Below are 24,082 nucleotides of genomic sequence, written 5' to 3'. Positions count from 1 at the left end.
CTATGCCAAAGCCTTTGACTGTGTGGATCACAACAAGCTGTGGAAAATCTGTCAAGAGATAGGAATACCAGACCACCTTACCTGCCTCCTGAGAAATCTGTATGCAGGTAAAGATGTAACAGTTCGAACAGGAAATGGAACAACAGACTGGTTCCAAATTGGGAAGGGAGTATGTCAAAGCTGTATATTGTCACCTTGCTTATTTAACTTACATGCAGAGTACATCATGCGAAATGCCAGGCTAGATGAAGCACAAGCTTGAATCAAGATTGCCAGGAGAAATATAAATAACCTCAGATATGCAGATGACACCACCCTTATGGCAGAAAGTGAAGAAGGACTAAAGAGCCTCTTGATGAAAGTGAGAAGGAGAGTGAAAAAGTTGCTTAAAACTCAACATTCAGAAAACTAAGATCATGGCATCTGGTCCCACCACTTCATAGCATATACATGGGGAAACAATGGGAGATTATATTTTGGGGCTCCAAAATCACTGCAGATGGTAACTGCAGCCATGAAATTAAGACGCTTACTCCACAGAAGAAAAGCTATGACCAAACTAGATAGCATATTAAAAAGCAGAGATATTACTTTGCCAACAAAGGTCTGTCTAGTCAAAGCTATGGTTTTTCCAGTGGTCATGTATGGATGGGAGAGTTGGACTGTAAAGAAAACTGAGCACTGAAGAATTGATGTTTTTGGACTGTGGTGTAGGAAAAGACTCTTGAGAGTTCCTTGAACTGCAAGGAGATCCAACCAGTCAATCCTAACGGAAATCAGTCCTGAATATTCTTAGGAAGAGCTGATGTTGAAACTGAATCTCCAGAACTTTGGCCACCTGGTGCAAACAAGTGACTCATTGGAAAAGACCCTGATGCTGGGAAAGATTGAACGCAGGAGGAGAAGGGGATGACAGAGGATGAGATGGTTGGATGGTATTACCAACTCTATGGAGATGAATTTGAGTAAGTTCTGGGAATTGGTGATGGACAGGGAAGATTGGCGTGTCATGGGGTCGCAAAGAGTTGGACATGACTGAGCAACTAAACCGACTGTTCTTAGCTTACTCTTTGTGACTGGATGCACCATTAGTTTAGGAAGACTTGAGACTGAGAAGCACATGTTGCTTCTCACATGTTGCACATGTGACTGCAAGTCCCATGATAGGAAGGGCTGGGGGAGAGAAGGACAGGGTTGAGGAGATACCAGACAAAGCATGGTTTGGTAGGTAGGGGCAGGGCTCTGAGTGAGTGTGGGTTTCCCACCTGCTAAAGTAGTCTGAGGGTTCTTCATCTGCAGGTGCTAGGCTCTCAGCTACACCTGAGGACAGCTTGATGAATATGGGGAATTCAATATCCAGAGGCACACAGGACTGCCTATGTGCAGAAGGCATTTTCTGATAACTTTGCTGCTGATGCAGATTTGTTTTAGAATGAAGCTGTTTTGCTGTCAACATTTTAATTCATTCAAAAAATTTGCGATCAAGATGGCAGAGTAGGAGGATTTGGGGCTTGCCTCTTCTCGAGAACACATCAAAACTACAACTACATATAGAGGGACTGTCACTGATGTTGGCCTGGGAACTAGCAAAACAAGTCTTCTACAATCCGGACTGTAAAGAAAGATCCACATGGAGTCTGTTAGGAAGGGAGGAGAAGCGATATGATTGGGGCCTGCACCACTAGCGGGCGCATAGAAGAAGAAGGGGATATCCCAGACTTAATCCTCCTTGGGGAGTCAGAGGTTCAAATCACATACTAAAAACCTCAGGCTTGAGGTCCAACACCAAGAAGACAAACCACTGTAGCCAGTTTGAAAATCAGTGGGGTTTAGCGAAGGATGATACAAAGGAGAGACTCCAGACTCAAGAAGCATGTGCACAGTCATGCTTACTCCTGGTTACAACACAGAGGCAGCTGATTGGAAACTGCCTGGGGCTCTGGCTGGCTTGCCAGGACTGGCCCTGCATGCCCCTAGGCTTGCACTGGGCCCCTTCTTCAGCCCATCTTGCTCCAGTGCTGCTCTTCCACTAGGGTGGAGGCTGAAGTAGTCCTTGTGAGCAGGAATGTTCCTGTGCAGAGCTGGGAAGAGGCAGGGCCAACTTAGCATGCAGCACTGAACCAGACTCTAACCAAGGCATGCACAAAGCGGGAATAAATAAAACTAAACCAGAAGTGCAGGCCCTAGCCCTCAGATCCCTACTACGACTTCAACAAAGAAGAAACCATCATCACATACATGGGAGAAATCCAACTCCCTAAGGGCTTCTCTTCAGCCCACTGGGTCCTGACCCTTTCCCCAGTAGAGCAGTGATAGTCACTGAACCTCGGAGAAGCCCCAGAATGAAACTGGTCTGTCTTTAGCTCCTTCAACTCCAGCCCTTCCTCCAGCCCTACCTCTCATCAAGGTGGTGACTGCCAGCACTTCTCAGGGGAAGATATAGCCTGTGCTCACTTCAGATTCAACTTTCCCACCAAAGTCACTGGGTGTATCCACACTGCATGGGGATGCTCTCATACAAAAATGTGCACTCAAGATTAGGACAGGTAGCTGCTTCACTCGATTTCATAAAGACAGAGGGAATTAAACTAAATGAGAAAGTAGGTGAGAATATGTTTCAAATGAAAGAAAAAGGAAAGGACCCCTAAAAAAAAATGAAAAAGAGATAACCTACCTGATGGAGAGTTCGAAGCAATAGTAAGAAGAATGCTAACTGAATTGGGAAAAAGAGCAGATGAACACAGTGAAAATATTAACAGAGAACTAGAAATATAAAAAAGAACCAGTCAGAGATGAACAATACAATAACAAATTAACAAAAGAAAAACACCTAGGGGGAATCATCAGCAGATTAGGTACTACAGAAGAATACAGAAACAATTTGGGTGACAGACAGTTAGAAATCACCCACTTAGAACAGCAAGAAGAAAAATAAATTAAAAAATAGAAACAGTTTCAGGGATCTTTTGGACAATATCTAGGATATCTAATATTGGCATTATAGCCCTTGCAGAAGAAGAGAAATAAAAAGGGGTAGAAAGCGTATTTGATAAAATTATGGGTGAAAACTGCCAAAATTTTAGGAAGGAAACATATATCAAGGTACAGAAAGCACAGAGATTTCCAAGCAAGATGACCCCAAAGAGACCCACAGCAAGACATATCATAATTAAAATGGCAGAAATTAAGGAGAAACTCCTAAAAACAGGCTAGAAGGAAATGGCATAATATATTTAATGTACTGAAAGAAAAAACCCACAACACAGTATATTCTACTCAGCAAGGTTACTATTTAGAATTGAAGGAGATTCTTCAATTCTAATAATTCTTAATAATTCTACTATATTATATTCTCTTAGTATAGTGGAGAGAGGCAAGAATTCTCTTATAAATTTGCTTCTGCAGGTGACTGTAACCTGGAGTGTATCTTCTGAGAGATAAAGATACTCAGAGAAGCAAAAACTAAGAGTTCAAAGTTCGTCAATAGTAAACTGACTTTATAGGAAGTGTTAAAGGGTCTTCCTTAAGTGGAAAAAATCCTACAATAGGAAGTGATATCTTTCAAAATGCTTATGTATCAGCCATTCTGAGAAGTTGATTCTGATAGCATTATCTTTAGTTCTACAAACAGTTCTGGTTTCTATATCTTGGTTGTCTCTGAAAAGCAGTCTTTTAACACACATATTGGGGATCTGAGAAAAATCAGATTATCGTTATTTTTCAAAATATATTTCAGGGAAAATTTTTCCTTCCTAAAGGTTTTATTAAAAAAAATTAAAGAAAAGGACTCCATTGTCAAATGAATTTGAATAATTTTATGTGTACCATGTCATTCTTTTGGAGATTCACACAGTTCTCAATTAAAGTAATTAATTTTAATATCATGGAATGTTACATTTCTCAAACCTGTCTGGATATGGTTCCCTTTTCTTATGTAACTTCTGTTGGCATGACTATTAATAGATGGAGCCTACTTTGAAAATTGCTCATCTAAACTCAATAGCCAGAAGGACCCTCCTGAGGTTTTCACCCCCACTCCCATTCTCCGGTAGGGGGGAGATAAACCCAAATGAAGGTTCTTTATTTTTTCACTCTGATCCCAGGACTGGATCCAACCATAACATTTCTGGCTTCAGTTTGTTTTGATTCAGTCTTTGCTGTTTTGATTCAAAGTGAGATTTGGCATGTCTTCAAAATGAATGCATTTATGGCAAAAAAAAGTAAAACAACAAATGAACAAATAACCTTTCTATCATCCCTTAACACATTGCCAACCTAGTGCAAATTTCTTGCTAGGGAGTGCAAACTTCTTAGGCACAAAGAGAAAAATCACTTTTAGGGTCCTCTCAGGCTTTGAAATAATTTTCAAACACAGGGGAGGTTACTTTCAGGAATCTGTTTGTTTGTTTATTTGTTTTTAAGATGAAACAGAGTTTCAATATATACTCAATATTTTTCTAGCTATTGTAGAATTTCTAGTGCTCTGGGCTTATTTTCAGTAACCATGGAAATAACTTAAGTGATGGGACCGTAAGTGAGTGTGTGTATGAGTAGCCAGATAGTATGTCTTTGCACTAAGTAATGCATCTGGAAGAGACATTGCTTTGCCAACAAAGGTCCGTCTAGTCAAGGCTATGGTTTTTCCAGTAGTCATATATGGCTGTGAGAGTTGGACTGTGAAGAAGGCTGAGTGCTGAAGAATTGATGCTTTTGAACCGTGGTGTTGGAGAAGACTCTTGAGAGTCCCTTGGACTGCAAGGAGATCCAACCAGTCCATCCTAAAGGAGATCAGCCCTGGGTGTTCTTTGGAAAGAATGATGCTAAAGCTGAAACTCCAGTACTTTGGCCACCTCATGCAAAGAGTTGACTCATTGGAAAAGACTGTGATGCTGGGAGGGACTGGGGGCAGGAGTAGAAGGGGACGACAGAGGATGAGATGGCTGGATGGCATCACTGACTCGATGGACGTGACTTTGAGTGAACTCCGGGAGTTGGTGATGGACAGGGAGGCCTGGTGTGCCGCAATTCATGGGGTCGCAAAGATTCGGACACGCCTGAGAGACTGAACTGAACTGAACTGAACTGAACTGATGCTGGGAACATTTATTATTTCTATCCTGAGTTTGCATGTACCAAACAGGAGACCAAAAGACTGATGTGTTTGGCAGTTAGGGGTTTCATGCTATTGAAATGGCTTGCATTACTAGCAGATCTGATTCCCTGAGTATAATGGAGAGAGGCAGGAATTCTGTTTTGTAAACTTGCTTCTGCAGGTGACCATAACCTGGCATGTTATTCCATTGGAATGCACCAAGTACATCATAATCTTCTTTGAGTCAGATCAGGGTAATATAGTATTAATAAATAGCTAACTTTTACAATAGAACACCATCCCTGAGCAGAGGAAGTGTGCCTGGCATCACCCCGTCCCTGTGGATCCTTTCCTTTCTGAGTACTAGGAGGCTCCCTTGCCCCCTACTCCCTGTCAGGGGTCAGCAAAGGGTGGCAGAAAGAGGAGCCCCCGATGGCTGCAGCTGAATCTCTATGGCTGCCTTAGCTGCAGGCTTGCCGTGCCCCACTCCTGCTGGTACACGCCCTGTCAGGCAGCCTTCTAACAACCACCCTCACTGGATAGCAGGCAATGCTAACTAACCCCTCCTATTGTTTCCTCAGGCTACAGCTGTTAACCCCGGGGCACCACTCTTCTAAGGCTTCCTTAGTGGATCAGTGGCAAAGAATCTGCCTTCAATTCAGGAAATGCGGGTTTGATTCCTGGCTTGGGAAGATCCCCTGGAGAAGGAAATGGTAACCCACTCCAGTATTCTTCCTTGGGAAAATCCCATGGACTGAGGAGCCTAGTGGGCTACAGTCCATGGGGGTCTCAAAAAGTCAGACAGGACTTAGCAACTAAACAACAACAACCCACTCTTTTGCATTGATTTCCCCAAACCCTGCATTGATTACCCCAACACAGATGTGTTGAAATATTTACACTTTCTTGTTTGATGTTGTTATCTCTTTCCTTCCTGCTGCTGCTGCTGCTGCTGCTAAGTCGCTACAGTCGTGTCCGACTCTGTGTGACCCCAGAGATGGCAGCCCACCAGGCTCCCCCGTCCCTGGGATTCTCCAGGCAAGAACACTGGAGTGGGTTGCCATTTCCTTCTCCAATGCATGAAAGTGAAAAGTGAAAGTGAAATCGCTCAGTCGTGTCCGACTCTTCGAGACCCCATGGACTGCAGACCTACCAGGCTCCTCCGTCCATGGGATTTTCCAGGCAAGAGTACTGGAGTGGATTGCCATTGCCTTCTCTGCTTTCCTTCCTAGACCATATCATATACAATTGGTAAACATCCTTTCTCTGACACTCTCTCAATTGTTTCCTTTGTTCCCAATTTCAAAGAGACTTGTGCAATTTCTGGTGTAATTATCTATCACAAAAATATGTCCATGCTTATGTTAGCTTTGATGCATACCTGCATGCATGTATATGTTAGAGAGAAAAGGAGAAGGGAACAGAGAAAGAGAGAGAATTCTGTATACATATTCATTGGGCATCATGCACTGCAGCTGATGTCAAAAGATGTAGAGAAATGTTGACAGGTCAAAGAGAAATTTTTAACAAATCATGAAGTTTGCATCATGCAAGGTAATTGTTAGCATTTCAACAAATAAATGACACCTTCCTAAATCCAGTGAAAGGATTAGACAGGAAAATGCAAAAAGCTGTAAGACACTGATTTGGAGAGCTAAGAATAAAAAGGCTCACACATGTTCTTTCTTTTTGAAAAAAAAAAATCAACTGAAAGAAGAAGGAATTCAGCAAATCTGAAGCATCTCCGTTAATTTGATATGCATGTACAATCTCTAGGAAATGAGCAAAATGACAGATGAAATCACTGAGCATAAGTTTTGCTTCATATGACATAGTTTAGAGAGCATGAGCTCTCTAGTTCATATGACATAGTTTAGAGAATATGAGTTCTCTAGCCAGCTCAGCAAAAGTGTCTGGAATGTTCCAGAGGTTTGGATGTGTTCTCAGCAGCATACAAGTTCAGAGAGCACACATTCTAAATGAACTTTTACATATTTAATGGGTACAGAGAAGATAAGGAAAAATATGGAAAGAGTTCCTGTTAGTCAATTCAACTGAGAGTGAGGAAATAGGCCTTTAAACGAACAACTGACATTGGTTTGCTGTCTCCAGCTATGCAGTTTTCAGATTGTCAGAGCCTTGTATTCAAGGTCACTGCAAAGGCTCTGATGTTCTTTCTTTGCAGCACTAGAAAATTGATACTTGTCCCCCTTCTTGACTCTGAGCTCCTTGAAAACATTCCCCATGTATGTCAGAGTTTTTGACTTACTAGTGAAAAATGACATGCATGGAGATGCGTTGAACTGATAAATGCATACATGATTCCTTGTGCCAGGGTATTCAGATCAGTGGTTTAAGATGTGAAGTGAGGTATTAATAGTAATCCAGAGTATTCCACAAATGGGTTCCTCGTAGCGTAGATGTGTGAAGCCCGTGGTAAAATCTACCCAATCATTCCATGAACTGATCATTTGTTGGCCTTGAGGTATTGCATGACTATTGACTCATCCAGGGTTATCTTATGACTCTCAATTATTCTGGCCTTCCATCATTTCCCAGCAGTGACTGAAGGGCGGTAAAGGGCCATAGCTTAAGTGAAAGCACTGGAGTAAAAGTGACTTTTAGACTTGACATCAGTCATACCACTTATAAGTTAAGTAACGTAACTTAAAGTCATAAGTGACGTTACCGAAAGAAACTCAGCAGTGGCCACAGGACTGGAGAAGGTCAGTTTTCATTCCAATCCCAAAGAAAGGCAATGCCAAAGAATGCTCAAACTACCACACAATTGCACTCATCTCACATGCTAGTAAAGTAATGCTCAAAATTCTCCAAGCAAGGCTTCAGCAATATGTGAACTGTGAACTTCCTGATGTTCAAGCTGGTATTAGAAAAGGCAGAGGAACCAGAGATCAAATTGCAACTTCTGCTGGATCATCAAAAAAGCAAGAGAGTTCCAGAAATACATCTATTTCTGCTTTATTGACTATGCCAAAGCCTTTGACTGTGTGGATCACAATAAACTGTGGAAAATTCTGAAAGAGATGGGAATACCAGACCACCTAACCTGCCTCTTGAGAAATCTGTATGCAGCTCAGGAAGCAACAGTTAGAACTGGACATGGAACAACAGACTGGTTCCAAATAGGAAAAGGAGTACATCAAGGCTGTATATTGTCACCCTGCTTATTTAACTTATATGCAAAGTACATCATGAGAAGCGCTGGGCTGGAAGAAGCACAAGATGGAATCAAGATTGCCGGGAGAAATATCAATCACCTTAGATATGCAGATGACACCACCCTTACGGCAGAAAGTGAAGAGGAGGTAAAAAGCCTCTTGATGAAAGTGAAAGTGGAGAGTGAAAAAGTTGGCTTAAAGCTCAACATTCAGAAAACGAAGATCATGGCATCCAGTCCCATCACTTCATGGGAAATAGATGGAGAAACAGTGGAAACAGTGTCAGACTTTACTGTTTTGGGCTCCAAAATCACTGCAGATGGTAATTGCAGACATGAAAATAAAAGACGCTTACTCCTTCGAAGAAAAGTTATGACCAACCTAGATAGCATATTCAAAAGCAGAGACATTACTTTGCCGACTAAGGTCCGTCTAGTCAAGGCTATGCTTTTTCCAGTAGTCATGTATGGATGTGAGAGTTGGACTGTGAAGAAGGCTGAGCGCCAAAGAATTCATGCTTTTGAACTGTGGTGTTAGAGAAGACTCTTGAGAGAACCTTGGACTGCAAGGAGATCCAACCAGTCCATTCTGAAGGAGATCAGCCCTGGGATTCTGGGATTTCTTTGCAAGGAATGATGCTAAAGCTGAAGCTCCAGTACTTTGGCCACCTCATGCAGAGAGTTGAGTCATTGGAAGAGATTTTGATGCTGGGAGGGATTGGGGGTAGGGGGAAAAGGGGACGACAGAGGATGAGATGGCTGGATGGCATCACTGACTCAATGGACGTGAGTCTGAGTGAACTCCGGGAGTTGGTGATGGACAGGGAGGCCTGGGGTGCTGCAATTCGTGGGGTCGCGCACGACCGAGCAACTGAACTGAACTGAAGCTAAAGACCTCAGAGCTGATTATGACTCCCAAGGGAAAGTAAGATTTCTATATGACAAACATCAAACTCCTGACCTAGCACTCGATATTATCCTAGACTTTGAAGAATGTGCACAGCAGGGGTAATTGCATGCATTGTGTCTATCATGTTTTCCTCATTCTTCTTGCCAAGTCAGCTGTGCTGCCATTTGTGACCCTCCAGGCCTCTGTCAGTCCCTTTAGCTGAGGACTGAGTCTAGAATGACTGCCACATGCTTTCCTGCCTCTGACTCCTCAACATGAGCTCCTCCCTGGTTTCCACTTATTCACCCAAACACCTCTGCTGATGATATTGTGTACAAGGTAGCCTAGTTTCTCAAAAGACACCATCATTAGAACTAGTGACCCACATACTCGTAACAGAATATTAGTATTGATTTCATAACGTTCTGTAGCCTCAGGTCTCACCCCACATCCAACCTTCTGGTCCTTAGAGGTCTTTCCAGCTTCCCTAAGTCTCCCAATTGCACCCTATAGAGACTGTGGTCAGAACAACATCTCTCTCTTCTCAGTCAATCATTTACTTTAACATTCTAACTGAAAATGATTTTTTCCTTAAGGATATTGTTTTAGCTTTGGCCATCTGAAGTGCAGCCACTTTTTCCACACTCTACCCCCAAGATTAGAAGTGGAAAATCTGTCTTCTTGTTCCTTATTATGACTTCATGACTACCATTCCTCCTTCTTCACTAACCACTTCCCCCAGCTTTGAAGCTCATTACGTAAAATCTTCTGCACTTTTCATAACTAAAGTGCTCTCTATTGTTCCTGAAAAAGTTTAGCATCTGGCTTCCTGCTTTTTCTCCATCAGTTCTGTCACCATATTTGGTGACTTCAACATTCATGTGGACCAACGCACCCTACATCCAGGCTCCCCTTCATTCCTGCACCTTCCTACCGATGCTCTTTTCTATCAAGTCACCTCAGAAGCTTATTCCCATGGTTAAATTCTAGCATTGATCATTGCCAACAACAGCATTTCCTTCAAAGTCTTAATTGTGAGCATCTTATTCCCTCACCACCACCTCTTGGTATCCCAACCGATTTTCTCTAGTTCAGCCATGGAGCCCTTCAGGCTATTAACTATCGTATCACCCACTTCCCTCCTTTCTTGGTTTAAATATCCCTGTCTCACACAATAATTATTCCTTGTAGATAATCTCACTGTTCTTGTCCATTTCTCCCAGTAGTATACCTACCTAAAGTGAAAGTGAAGTCGCTCAGTTGTGTATGACTCTTTGCGACCCCGTAGACTGTAGCCCACCAGGCTCCTCAGTCCGTGGGATTCTCCAGGCAAGAATACTGGAGTGGGTTGCCATTTCGTTCTCCAGGGGATCTTCCCAACCCAGGTATCGAACCCAAGTCTCCCGCATTTCAGGCAGATGCTTTAACCTCTGAGCCACCAGGGAAGTATACCTGTTCTTGAACCCTAAGCTGTGGTTAAACAATTTGCTTAATTAGTGGCAAAATGCAAGCAGTTGAACATGACCAGAGCAGAGCACACAACCATGATATTTAGCAGTATTTTCACTTTGTTCTCTCCAAAGTCCGGTGGACTCTTCCACCTGTCTAGCCAGGTTGCCAGGAACCTCTCATCAGTCTTTTCTCTCTCTTTCTGAGACAACTTATTCTTCTCACTCCCCAAATCTCCAAAAACCCCCTCCCTACTGTCTCTAAGCTTGCTTCTTTTATCTTTAAAAAATTGTGATCGCATCCACCTTTGGGCACAAACATATGCTATAACATATTCTATGAAATAAACTAATAAATAGGAATCCCCGAAGACTCCAATGCTTTTGCTATTCTTCCAGCTACTTTTCTAGACCAGAATACTGGAGTGGGTAGACTTTCCCTTCTCCAGGGGATCTTTCCAACTCAGGAATAGAAGCAGGATCTCCTGCATTACAGGTGGATTCTTTACCAACTGAGCTATGAGGGAAGCCCATAATATATCGCCTCAAATAAATTAATAAATAGGGATCCCTGAAGTTCCCAATACTCTTGCTATTCTTTCAGCTATTTTTCCATTAATCAACTCATGACTATAGGAAAATAAAATTGAGAAACTTGTCCTGCATTAAACTCAACACAATTAGTCTTATCTATTTATTTTTAAATCAAACTTCCCAGGTGGTACAGTGGGTGCAAGTGACATGGGTTTGATCCCTGGGTTGGGAAGATCCCCTGAAGGAGGAAATGGCAACACACTCCAGTATTCCTGCCCGTAAAATTGCATGGACAGAAGAGCCTGGCGAGCTACAGCCCATAGGGTCACAAAGAGACTGCCACAATTGAGCACACACAAACGAAAAACCTTTTAAAAATCACCATCATATAAGAATAGATTTTGTTAAAAACAAAAACTTAATCACAATCTGGTCTTCACATTGTGGATTCTCTAAACAAAATAAGAATCTTTAAGTGCTTTTCAGTTCAGTTCAGTTCAGTCTCTCAGTCGTGTCCAACTCTGTGCCTCCATGAATCGCAGCATGCCAGGGCTCCCTCTCCATCACCATCTCCTGAAGTTCACTCAAACTCATGTCCATCGAGTCGGTGATGCCATCCAGCCATCTCCTCCTCTGTCATCCCCTTTTCCTCCTGCCCCCAATCCCTCTCAGCATCAGAGTCTTTTCCAATGAGTCAACCCTCCGCATGAGGTGGCCAAAGTACTGGAGTTTCAGCTTTAGCATCATTCCTTCCAAAGAACACCCAAGACCGATCTCCTTTAGAATGGACTGGTTGGATCTCCTTGCAGTCCAAGGGACTGTTTACTACCCTCTAAATCTCCTGTTCCCATGTGTCTTATTGCTGCATAATATTTTAATTTTACTTCTTCTTTAAGAAGAGAAAATTCTAGCTATTACTTTTCTTAATTGTAATAATCTCATTAGATTTTATAAGCAGTTTTACAGTTGTTTTGCTAACTAGTGTTTCTTCTGTCTCTCTTGATATTTCCCTCCCCATTTTAAGAAAATAGCTCTGAATGATAAATTACTTTGCATTTTTGAAAACATCTGTGTTTTACCCCTATTATTGAATGATAACTTAGCTGGGTATAGATTTGATGCTCTCCACTGCATTTCTGGATGATCCCTGAAAGAAATCCTTAAAATAAGCTTCTTGGATTTCTCCGGATTCTGCATGTGTGGGCATGTGTGTGCTTAGTCTCTCCGTCATATCTGACTCTTTATGACTGCATGGACTAGCCCGCCAGGCTCCTCTGTTCATGAGATTTTCTCGGCAAGAATACTGGAGTAGACAGCCATTCCCTTCTCCAAGAGATCTTCCCTACCCAGGGATCGAACCCAAGTCTCCTGCATTGCAAGAGGATTCTTTAATGCATCTGAGCCAACAGGAAAGGCCCTGAATCCTTCATAGAGCCTCAGAATAGGGAAACTGGATTTTCCTAATCCTGAGTCCTGAGTCCTGAGATTTTCTTCCAGACATGAAGTTGGTGAACCAATCTGCCTTTTGCAAGCACTAAAAATCAAACTAACCCTTTTGCTACATATATTACATAACTTACTTCTGGGTCTATGAAAGAAATCCTTTCACATTTCCTTTTGGACCTTTCTCCAGGTTACAGTTTAATTCCCAGTTATTGTCTGGTTCATTTGATGTGGATTTGCCTATTATAATACTTTTACACTAAGGTGAGGGGGGCAATTATCAAATCAAAGTCAAGTAAGAGGTAATAAAGATTTGTCAAATGTTCTTGTGTTCTTAGATGGGGGTGGGGCTTAAAGAAATGGAAGCTACTTCCCAATTCTGTCCAGCTTTTCTTGTGTTATCCATCCTTTCCAAGATTGGACTTGTACATGTTCAATCATGTCTGACTCCTTTCAACATTTTGGACCATAGCCTGCTAGGCTCCTCTGTCCATGGGGTTTTCCAGGGAAGAATAATGGAGTGGGTTGCCATATCCTCCTCCAGGGGATATTCCTGACCCAGGGATTGAACCTGTGTCTCCTGCATTGCAGGCGGATTGTTTATCTGCTAAGCCAGTGGGGGCCTTTTATCCAAGATTAGGTTTTCCTGAATTTATGTATTTTAGCTATCAGTTTTAAATATCTTATCTTGATGTACTTTCCTTTTTCCTATTCAAAGATTTCCTTTCTGACTAATGCTTTCTATTCAACACACAGAATTCTAGATTTCAAGTTGTGGTTTTAAGACAAAAGTTATTTCATTGTCTTCGGGCACCTGTTACTACTAATTTAAAAATCTATCATCTAATTATCAGCTTTTTGTTGATCTGTCTTCCCTGGTAATTTTTTAAGCTTTCTTTTTACCTTTGACATTATTCAGTTTCACCCCAGTATGAATAGGCTAATTTCTAATGATTCTGTTATTTAGTTCTTCCTCCTATCTGGAAATTAATCAGCAAGCTTTTCAACCATGAATTAATATTTTCAATTGTTTCCCTCTTTGTCTTGTGTTTTAGACAGGAGCTATTCAGTTTCATCTTCTGATTTACTCCACTCTCTTCCAAAAAAAGAAAGAGTTGGGTAATGTCTGTTCTATCCTTCAAAGCTTTTTAAAATGTTAACTGGAAATAGAACTGCCTTATGACCTAGCAATCCCACTGCTGGGCATACACACGGAGGAAACCAGAATTGAAAGACAGGTGTGTACCCCAATGTTCATCACAGCACTCTTTATAATAGCCAGGACATGGAAGCAACCTAGATGTCCATCAGCAGATGAATGGATAAGAAAGCTGTGGTACATATACACAATGGAGTATTACTCAGCCATTAAAAAGAATACATTTTAATCAGTTCTAATGAGGTGGATGAAATTGGAGCCGATTATACAGAGTGAAGTAAGCCATAAAGAAAAACACCAATACAGTATACTAACGCATATATATGGAATTTAGAAAGATGGAAACAATACCCTGTATGCAAGACAGCAAAAGAGACACAGATGTATGGAACAGACTTTTGGACTCTGTGGGAGAGGGAGAGGGTGGGATGATTTGGGAGAATGGCATTGAAACATGTATAATAACACGTAAGAAACGAATCGCCAGTCCAGGTTCGATGCAGGATACAGGATGCTTGGGGCTGGCGCACTGGGATGACCCAGAGAGATGATATGGGGAGAGAGGAGGGAGGGGGGTTCAGGATTGGGAACTCATGTACACCAGTGGCAGATTCATGCTGATGTATGGCAAAACCAATACAGTATTGTAAAGTAAAATAAATTGAAAAAAAAAATGTCAGTGTCTGTACTGGGTTTCTTTGGTGGCTCAGATAGTAAAGAAGCCACCTGCAATGGAGGAGACCCAGGTTTGATCCCTGGAGAAGGAAAGGGCAACCCCTCCAGCATTCTTGCCTGGAGAATTCCATGGACAGAGGAGCCCAGCGGGCTGCAGTCCAGGAGGTTACAAAGAGTCGAACGTGACTGAGCAGCTAACACATCTGTCATTTCCAAGATTTCAAACTGTTGTTTGTTTCTTTTAATGTACACGTTTCCATGTTTTCCTTCTAATTACTCGGTTTTTAGTGTTGACCCACTTTCCTTTAGCTCTCCAAAGACATAAACATAGTAGCTATTTTAATATTTTGTTCTACTTCATTAGTCAGGAGTGAACACTCTAATAGTTGTTTCCTTGGTTAGTATTAATTTCTGTTGTGCTCCGAACTCTAGTTGGGAAACACATCTTGAATAGCAAATTTTAGTTTTTTCTGTTAAATCGCTGTTGTAGCAGTTTTGCTATCACTTTCACAGTCCATGGCTTAACATGGGCCACAGTTGCCACAGACATAGCTTGGGGTTCCTTCCCTGGAGTTACATCATCCGTTTATAAAATCAGATTCTTAAGGCAGCCTGGCTTGTCCAGGGCTTGGCAGGATGCATGTGATTGCCTAGTAGCTGACTCACCCAGGTGTGGCTTTTACATCAGCCTCAGCAGCCTCTCATCACAGCACTCGAGTTAAGCAGCAAGCCTGGCTCTAATCCTCCAACACATGCTGAGTGCAAGAGAATACCAGTCTGTTTCTACCTCTGAAGCCTACTGGCGTGTGGTTGCAGCATTCAGTCTAAGGCCCCAAATTCTGTCTGTTTCTGACCCATTTCTGATCCATGAAGCTATGCATGCTTGCTTTTGCCCCCCCCTTTTTTTTTCCCATTACTTTGATGGAGAGAGATAAAGTTCAGAGTTTGATCACACTGTGTGATTTGGAGGTGGTATTGGTTCCTCTGTTCAGCATGAATGAGAACTCCATACTAATGTGAGAAGGAGCCTCTCAGGATTCCTTGGGTTGTTGATACCAAGGGTGGTTTAGTCGCTAAGTCATGTCAGATTCTTTGTGACCCCATGAACTGCAGCAGGCCAGGCTTCCCTGGCCATCTCACGGAGTGTGCTCAAAGTTAATACCAAGGGTTAAGTTCTGATAAACAGCATAATTCTAGCTAGTACCTCAGACACAGAGAAGGAAAGGACAAGAGGATCCAAGTTCAGTGGGTTTGGCCCCCCATCCCCTGAGCAAAACTCCATCACTGTCTCATTACAACAGGTGAAGAGGGACTTGAGACATGAGAGTTCTTACTGACAGCATTGTGGTATTTTGTCAGGGTGTGGACCACCATTCTCATAACCCACATAACTAGTGAGCTGTGAGCTATAAAAGAGTCCATAGAAAGAACAACCGAGTTTCTTGTCGAATCTGGAAGACTCCTACTGATTAATCTGAAAGCTTTTTCCTGTTGCAGTTATGCGTAGGGGTTCAAAAATAGAACATATTCAGTTTTACATTGTTCAGACTACACAAAAAAATTCCCTTTAAGAATGTCTTTAAGTGCGCGTTTTGGAGCAAACAATAAATAGCGTATAAAAAGTATAATGTTTCCCAGGAAATCAAAGTTGACGTATTTGTTATCAGTTGCTATTTCCATCAGGTGAGACATCTATTTCTCTTTATTTGTGACTACATAACAACTCACGACCTAGTTCTCTCATTCTGACTTAATTCTAGAGGTCTATATAAGAGATGCATGCCCCTCCCCCATATGATCAAGGCCCTTGACTGGTGTAGCCTTCTCATATAGCTGGGGCCATGCCAGGCCACAGGGTACCTGGGTTTGTTCATTCTTCGGGATTGATTGCCTGGAAATGCTATCGCCTTTCAAATCTATGCCTATAAATCAGATAGGATCTGTGCTGAGTGCTTTCTGCAGTCATAACTAACATGGAGAAGTGAACTGTGCACAATCTGTGCAATCTTGCTCATACACAGCCTAATAGGTGCACTTTGCTAACGTAGATTAAAGAGCACAGAGGCCGCTCATGTCAAAAGCAGGCCCGTGGAAGTAGATGCTTCTTCAGGCTTCCGCATCTAATAGAAAGACGGGTTGAGTTCAGAATGTTGAAGAATAGAGGACACATTTGGGAGCAGTGAGGAGGTCAGTGTCACTGGGGAACTTCTGGAGGAGAGAATGTGTGATTTTGTGGCAAATCCAGAGGGACGGAGTCGGTGAGAAAGTCTGGAAATCCAAGGAGAGGCAAAGGTTCGGTAGGATTTCATTCATGAGGATACTCAGGATGCGGTTTCAGAAGGAAAGAGTTTTGAGTACCATGTAAGAAGAAGGCTGGAGGAGGAGGTGGGATGGGAAGGCCAGAGGAATGGATGGAGTAGTGCCCCTCTCCCAGTGCCTCCTTGTTCACGATACCCTGGCCACCAGCCTTCGTGGCCTCAGCTTCGGGTTGTTGGCCCACGCAGCAGTGGTAGAGCGCCTCTTCTCCTCCTACTCACCACCTCCTTCCCAGAATCACACCTTCCACTATCAGGCCACCATGTCTTAGAGAAGAGCTACAATCCCTTCTCACTCTGTTGGTTCCTAGCCTTCCAGCTCACTTATCCTAATTAACTCCGCTAGCAGTTCTTAAGTCTCATTTGGATTTCCAATGCATGGTCTTACTGAAACCATGTAACCCAGTTTGGGACTTGAATCCATTGCCTTTTAACTGAGATCACACACTTGGTTTCAGGACTTAATGAAACTCAGGTTCTTGATGTCCCATTGCAGAAAGTGATAGGTAAGCAGATTTATTTATAGAAACACTCTCCACAGGCAGAGTGTTGGCTATCTCAGAAGGTGAGAGCAACCTCAAAATATGGTGTGGTTAGTTTTTACGAGTTGGATAAATTCATAGACTGATGAGTGCAGTGGTTATTCCAGCAATTTGGGGGAAGAGGTAGGAGTGTGTAGGAACTGGGTCACTGACCACTTTTTGATCCTTGATATTTGGCCTCAGAACTGTCACGTCACTGGTGGGTGTGCCATTTAGTTTGTTGTATTAAGTTGAGTTTATTCTGAGGCTAAAGGTCTAGTGGAAGTCAGCTGGTCTGGCATCTTGCACCTATTTGGTTCTAAACAGTTTATGTTGTGTCCTCAAGCTATGTCATTCTTTTATATTTTATTTTTCAATTCAAGGAAAATCACTTTACAATGTTGTGTTGGTTTCTGTCGTACAACAACATGAATCAATCATATGTCCCCTCCTTCTCGAGCCTTCCTCCCTCCCCTCATCCTACCCTTCTAGGTCATCACAGAGTGCCAGGCTTGGCTCCCTGTGTTATATAGCAACTTCTCACCAGCTATCTATTTGACACGTGGTACTGTATATATGTCGATTCTATTTTCTGTTTGTCCCACTATCTCCTCCTCCAACTGTGTCCACGGTCCATTCTCTACTACATCGTCTGAATCCCTTCCCTGCAAATAGGCTCACCGATATAATTTTCCTAGATTCCGCATATACGTGCTAATATGCACTATTTGTTTTTCTCTTTTTGACTTACTTCACTCTGTATAACAGGATCTAGTTTCATCCATCTCACTACAGCTGACTCAAATTCGTTGTTTTTTATGGCTGAGTAATATTCCATTGCATATATGTACCACGTCTTCTTTATTAACCCATTTGTAGATAGAGAGCTACAAAATGTTGCTTCCATGTCCTGGCTATTGCAAATACTGGTGCAATGAACACTGGGGTACATGTATATGCAATTCTTTTAAATCTTGTGTCCTGCCCCCCTTCCCTCTTGTTTCTTTTATTTATTTATTTTATTTTTTACTTTACAATATTGTATTGGTTTTGCCATCAATTCCACTTTCTTTATCATCCACAAAACCCCACCAAAATATTCATCATTTCAATCACTTCTGAATAACACCTTGAATTCAGTTCCTCCACTCTTCTATGTACTGGTTGATGGTCCAGTTGTTCCAAACATGCATTCAATTAATCTAGGCTTGTGAGAAAAACCAAACCACCTTTAAATTCTTGACTGCAAATGTCAAGTGAGTTCTCAGACTACTAAGCCATTCTTTGGCAAACCCTAGTATATGTGCTCTGCTGCTTTTATTTATTTATTTTTAAACTTTAAAATATTTAAATTTATTTTAAGAATAATTTAATTCAACAATAAAAGAAGAGTTTCATTTATTACGGTATCTCATAGCTCAAGTGGAGATCTTAACAGAACATGAATTGTTGGTCTTGTTCAACGTACATTTGAGAAATTAACTGATTTATAAAACACATACCTCAAGTCTTCACTTCTCGCATTTCTTTCAATAAGAAAGCATCTTATCAGAATACTCAAGCTATCAGTGGCTTTTAATTTATACTTGAAGTAATTTGTGTATAACACCCTTTACTGCCCAGTTTTTCTAAGGCAAAATTATAAAACTAATCTTTTTAAAATTGTCTATACTTTAAAGCATAATATTATAAATACCTCCTAAATATAGCATTTTATTTGAATATGATTTTTAGTGAGTTGTGTTTCTTCTTTGATTTTATTTTTTTAACACTCACCTCAACCCTGATGAGATACAAAAAAGATAGCATACTACCGCTCTCCAAAAAGGGTTATAACTGAAAACTCTAAAGATACTGTTTAATTCAAGGTGACAGCAAAATGTTTCAAAAATGGATTCAGTAAGGATTCTTTACACAAAAAAGAGGAGAGTGAAAATGTTGTTCAAAAATTCAAGAGTTTCCAATTTATCTTACCCAGGAAATACAAACTCTTCAATGAATCTTCTATATCTTGTCTTTGAACCTGCTCTCTGCTCCAAACCAACTGCTTATTTCTCCTCAAACATATTCTACATTTTTAAACTTTTGCTTTATATTTTTTTAATGCTCACTCCCTCCAAAATTCGCTTATTCTTTAGCCTGCCTTTAAAAATTCCATTCTTTCTTCATGCCCATCTCAAAAACCACCTTTGCATAAAATCTTTATAGATCCTACACATTCCAATGATCCTTCATGGCACTTTATTAGTGTATCTCCCATGGTAGAATTTATTCTGCAGTTATGTAGTTGCCTGTGAATTTATTGTAATAATGATAACAGGAACACCAGCCATAAGAGTTGAGACTTAATGAAAGCTTACTATATGCTACTAATTAACATATATTATTTCTATTTTATAGATGAGAACTGAGGTTTTGAGTGAATGAGTAACCTGTCATATCCAGGTCTGATTGATTCCAGAGGCTCAGTGAGCTCTTAACCACTCATTACAAAGTCATTTCCCACAGGTTATGTGTTTTTCCTTACTTCTGCATTTCTGCAATGTGGAGAGCAGTAGCTTTCAACTAACAGAACTCAGTAAATAATTTATTACACTAAACTAGACTACAGTTAGAAAGGACAACTACTATTACAATTCATTCCAACAGGGTATCCAAACACTTCCATTGTAACAGAACAATATTCTCAAAGTTTATACTAACACCACTAATCAGGATTTATGATTAAACAAATTTAATGTGAATATTAGGGAAAATAGCCTATTTATTGAAAATATATGCATTTTTATCCTTAATATGTCTATATACAGTCTTTTTATAGAAGAAAAGGATATGTATTTCAATCATTATATATATATTTATATATGTAAAAGTGTGTATACAAACATGTGTGCAAACACATGAACAAGGGCATGCACATATAAAACTGTATGGGCATGATAAAACAGAAAATAAATTTATAAACAGTGAGAAAATAATACAGAAATAAGTTAAGACATTACATACCTAAGAGGACAGCAAACCTGACTTTTGGATTGTGTCTTACCTCCATGTGGATGTGCTCCTCTGTTTGATATACAGAGCAGGATCTTGCTGAATGCACCCACTAGAGTAGGCAACTATTTACCAATCCAGTCATATTCATAATCAAACATATATCCTTTTTGATCAAACAAGTCAGTAAAAAGCTTTCTTAGGTAGTCATAATCTGGTTTTTCAAAAAAATCTAGCCTTCTTACACACGAAGATACATTGCCATTTCTTCTGGAAAATTTTCACATTACACTTCTATTGGTGTGGCTCGTTTTGTATCTCCAATTTTCTGATATCCCTCTTTTAATGTGTCAGCTTTCAAACCTTGCCAAGGAAGACTGCCTCTCAGAAAATATATGAACATGTGACCTAAAGCTTCTAAGTCATCTCTTCTACTTTGTTTTTTCCCTAAATGTGTGTTTATGCTCATATATCTAGCTGTTCCTATAAGGCTCTTGTGTTTTTTGTATGGTATGTGTTTCTTTGTCTCTGGATCAATATATTCCTTTGCCAAACAAAAATCTATAATATGAATAACTTGCTGGGTTTTGTTTCCTGGCCAGCCTATTAAACAGTTCTCAGGTTTTCAGTTCAGTTCAGTTCAGTTGCTCAGTTGTGTCTGACTCTTTGCGACCCCATGAACAGGGGCCTTCTGTCCATCAACCACTCCCTGAGTCCACCCAAATCCATGTCCATTGAGGCGGTAATGCCCATCCAACCATCTCATCCTCTGTCGTCCCCTTCTCCTCCTGCCCTCAATCTTTCCCAGCATCAGGGTCTTTTCCAATGAGTCAGCTGTCTGCATCAGGTGGCCAAAGTATTGGAGTTTCAGCTTCAACATCAGTCCTTCCAATGAACGCCCAGGACTAATATCCTTTAGGATGGACTGGTTTAATCTCCTTGCAGTCCAAGGGACTCTCAAGAGTCTTCTCCAACACCACAGTTCAAAAGCATCAATTTTTCGGCGCTCAGCTTTCTTTATAGTCCAACTCTCACATCCATACACGACTACTGGAAAAACCATAGCCTTGATTAGATGGACCTTTGTTGACAAAGTAATGTCTCTCCTTTTTACTTTTTTTTCTCTCTGCTTTTTAATATGCTGTCTAGGTTGGGCGTAACTTTCCTACCAAGGGGCAAGTGTCTTTTAATTTCATGGCTGCAGTCACCATAGGCAGTGATTTTGGACCCCAGAAAAATAAAGTCAGCCACTGTTTCCACTGTTTCTCCATCTATTTGCCACGAAGTGATGGGACCAGATGCCATGATCTTCGTTTTCTGAATGTTGAGCTTTAAGCCAACTTTTTCACTCTCTTCTTTCACTCTCATCAAGAGGTACTTTCTGCTTCTTCATCTGCCGTAAGGGTGGTGTCATCTGCATATCTGAGGTTATTGATATTTCACCCAGCAATCTTGATTCCAGCTTGTGCTTCTTCCAGCCCAGCATTTCTCATGATGTGCTCTGCATATAAGCTAAATAAGCAAGGTGACAATATACAGCCTTGACATACTCCTTTTCCTATTTGGAACCCGTCTGTTGTACCGTGTCCAGTTCTTACTGTTGCTTCCTGACCTGTACACAGGTTTCTCAAGAAGCAGGTCAGGTGATCTGGTATTCCCATCTCTTTCAGAATTTTCCACAGTTTATTGTGATCCACACAGTCAAAGGTTTTGGCATAATCAATAAAGCAGAAATAGATGTTTTTCTGGAACTTTCTTGCTTTTTCGATGATCCAGCAGATGTTGGCAATTTGATCTCTGGTTCCTCTGCCTTTTCTAAAACCAGCTTGAACATCTGGAAGTTCATGGTTCATGTATTGCTGAAGCCTGGCTTGGAGAATTTTGAGCATTACTTTACTAGCATGTGAGATGAGTGCAATTGTGTGGTAGTTTGAGCTTTCTTTGGCATTACCTTTCTTTGGGATTGGAATGAAAATTGACCTTTTCCAGTCCTGTGGCCACTGCTGAGTTTTCCAAATTTGCTGACATATTGAGTGCAGCACTTCACAGCATCATCTTTCAGGATTTGAAATAGCTCAACTGGAATTACATCACCTCCACTAGCTTTGTTCCTAGTGGTGCCTCCTATGGCCCACTTAACTTCACATTCCAGGATGTCTGGCTCTAGGTAAGTGATCACACCTTCATGATTATCTGGGTCATGAAGATCTTTTTTTACAGTTCTTCTATGTATTCTTGCCACCACTTCTTAATATCTTCTGCTTCTGTTAGGTCCATACCATTTCTGTCCTATATTGAGACCATCTGTGCATGAAATGTTCCCTTGGTATCTTTAATTTTCTTGAAGAGATCTCTAGTCTTTCCCATTCTGTTGTTTCCTCTATTTCTTTGCATTGATTGCTGAGGAAGGCTTTCTTATCTCTCCTTGCTATTCTTTGGAACTCTGCATTCAAATGGGTATATTTTTCCTTTTCTCCTTTGCTTTTCACTTCTCTTCTTTTCACAGCTATTTGTAAGGCCTCCCCAGACAGCTATTTTGCTTTTTTGCGTTTCTTTTTCTTGGGGATTGTCTTGATTCCTGTCTCCTGTACAATGTCATGAACCTCCATCCATAGTTCGTCAGGTATTCTGTCTATCAGTTCTAGCCCCTTAAATCTATTTGTCACTTCCACTGTATAATCGTAAGGGATTTGATTTAGGTCATACCTGAATGGTCTAGTGGTTTTCCATACTTTCTTCAATTTATGTCTTAATTTGGCAATAAGGAGTTCATGATCTGATCCACAGTCAGCTCCATGTCTTGTTTTTGCTAACTGTATAGGGCTTCTCCATCTTTGGCTGCAAAGAATATAATCAATCTGATTTCGGTGTTGACCATCTGGTGATGTATATATGTAGAGTCTTCTCCTGTGTTGTTGGAAGAGGGTGTTTGCTATGACCAGTGCGTTCTCTTGGCAGAACTCTGTTAGCCTTCCCTGCTTCATTCTGTACTCCAAGGCAAAATTTACCTGTTACTCCAGGTGTTTCTTGACCTCCTACTTTTGCATTCCAGTCCCCTATAATGAAAAGGACATCTTTTTGGTGTGTTAGCTCTAAAAGGTCTTGTAGGTCTTCATAAAACCGTTCAACTTCAGCTTCTTCAGGCTTGCTGGTTGGGGCATAGACTTGGATTACCATGATATTGAATGGTTTGCTTTGGAAGCAAACAAAGATCACTCTGTCATTTTTGAGATTGCATCCAAGTACTGCATTTTAGACTCTTTTGTTGACCATGATGGCTACTCCATTTCTTCTAAGGGATTCCTGCCTGCAGTAGTAGATATAATGGTCATCTGAGTTAAATTCACCCATTCCAGTCCATCTTAGTTTGCTGATTTCTAGCATGTCGATGTTCACTCTTGCCATCTCCTGTTTGACCACTTCCAATTTTCTTTGATTCATGGACCTAACATTCTAGGTTCCTATGCAATATTGCTCTTAACAGCATCAGACCTTGCTTCTCTCACCAGTCCAATCCACAGCTGGGTGTTGTTTTTGCTTTGGTTCCATCCCTTCATTCTTTCTGGAGTTATTTCTCCAGAATTGAGTAATTTGCTCAATTACTCTAATAAGAAAGGTAACTCTGCTGGTTTTTCCCCATGGTTTCACTAATAGTTGGCTTTCTTGTAGCGAATTATATAAAATATATGAACTTTGAAATGACAAACAATAGAAACAAATCTCAGCTCCTGCATTATCACCTGTGTTATTTGGGGCATGTTTCCAACCCTCTTAGTCACCCAGTCATGTCCAAGCCTTTGTGACCCCATGGACTATAACCTACCAGGCTTCTCT

At 41.1% G+C, this 24,082-nt stretch overlaps 1 pseudogene; it reads right to left on the bottom strand.

Annotated features, from left to right (window-relative positions):
- The window catches only part of LOC128052098 (casein kinase I-like), a 108,914-nt pseudogene extending 88,041 nt beyond the window's left edge, over nt 1–20,873 (bottom strand).
- Between the last annotated feature and the right edge of the window lie 3,209 nt (nt 20,874–24,082).

The sequence above is a fragment of the Budorcas taxicolor genome, chromosome 8 (genome assembly GCF_023091745.1).
Source record: "Budorcas taxicolor isolate Tak-1 chromosome 8, Takin1.1, whole genome shotgun sequence".
Taxonomy (NCBI): Eukaryota; Metazoa; Chordata; class Mammalia; order Artiodactyla; family Bovidae; genus Budorcas; species Budorcas taxicolor.
Note: the sequence above shows the minus strand (reverse complement) of the source record. Positions and strands in the feature narration are given on the sequence as shown.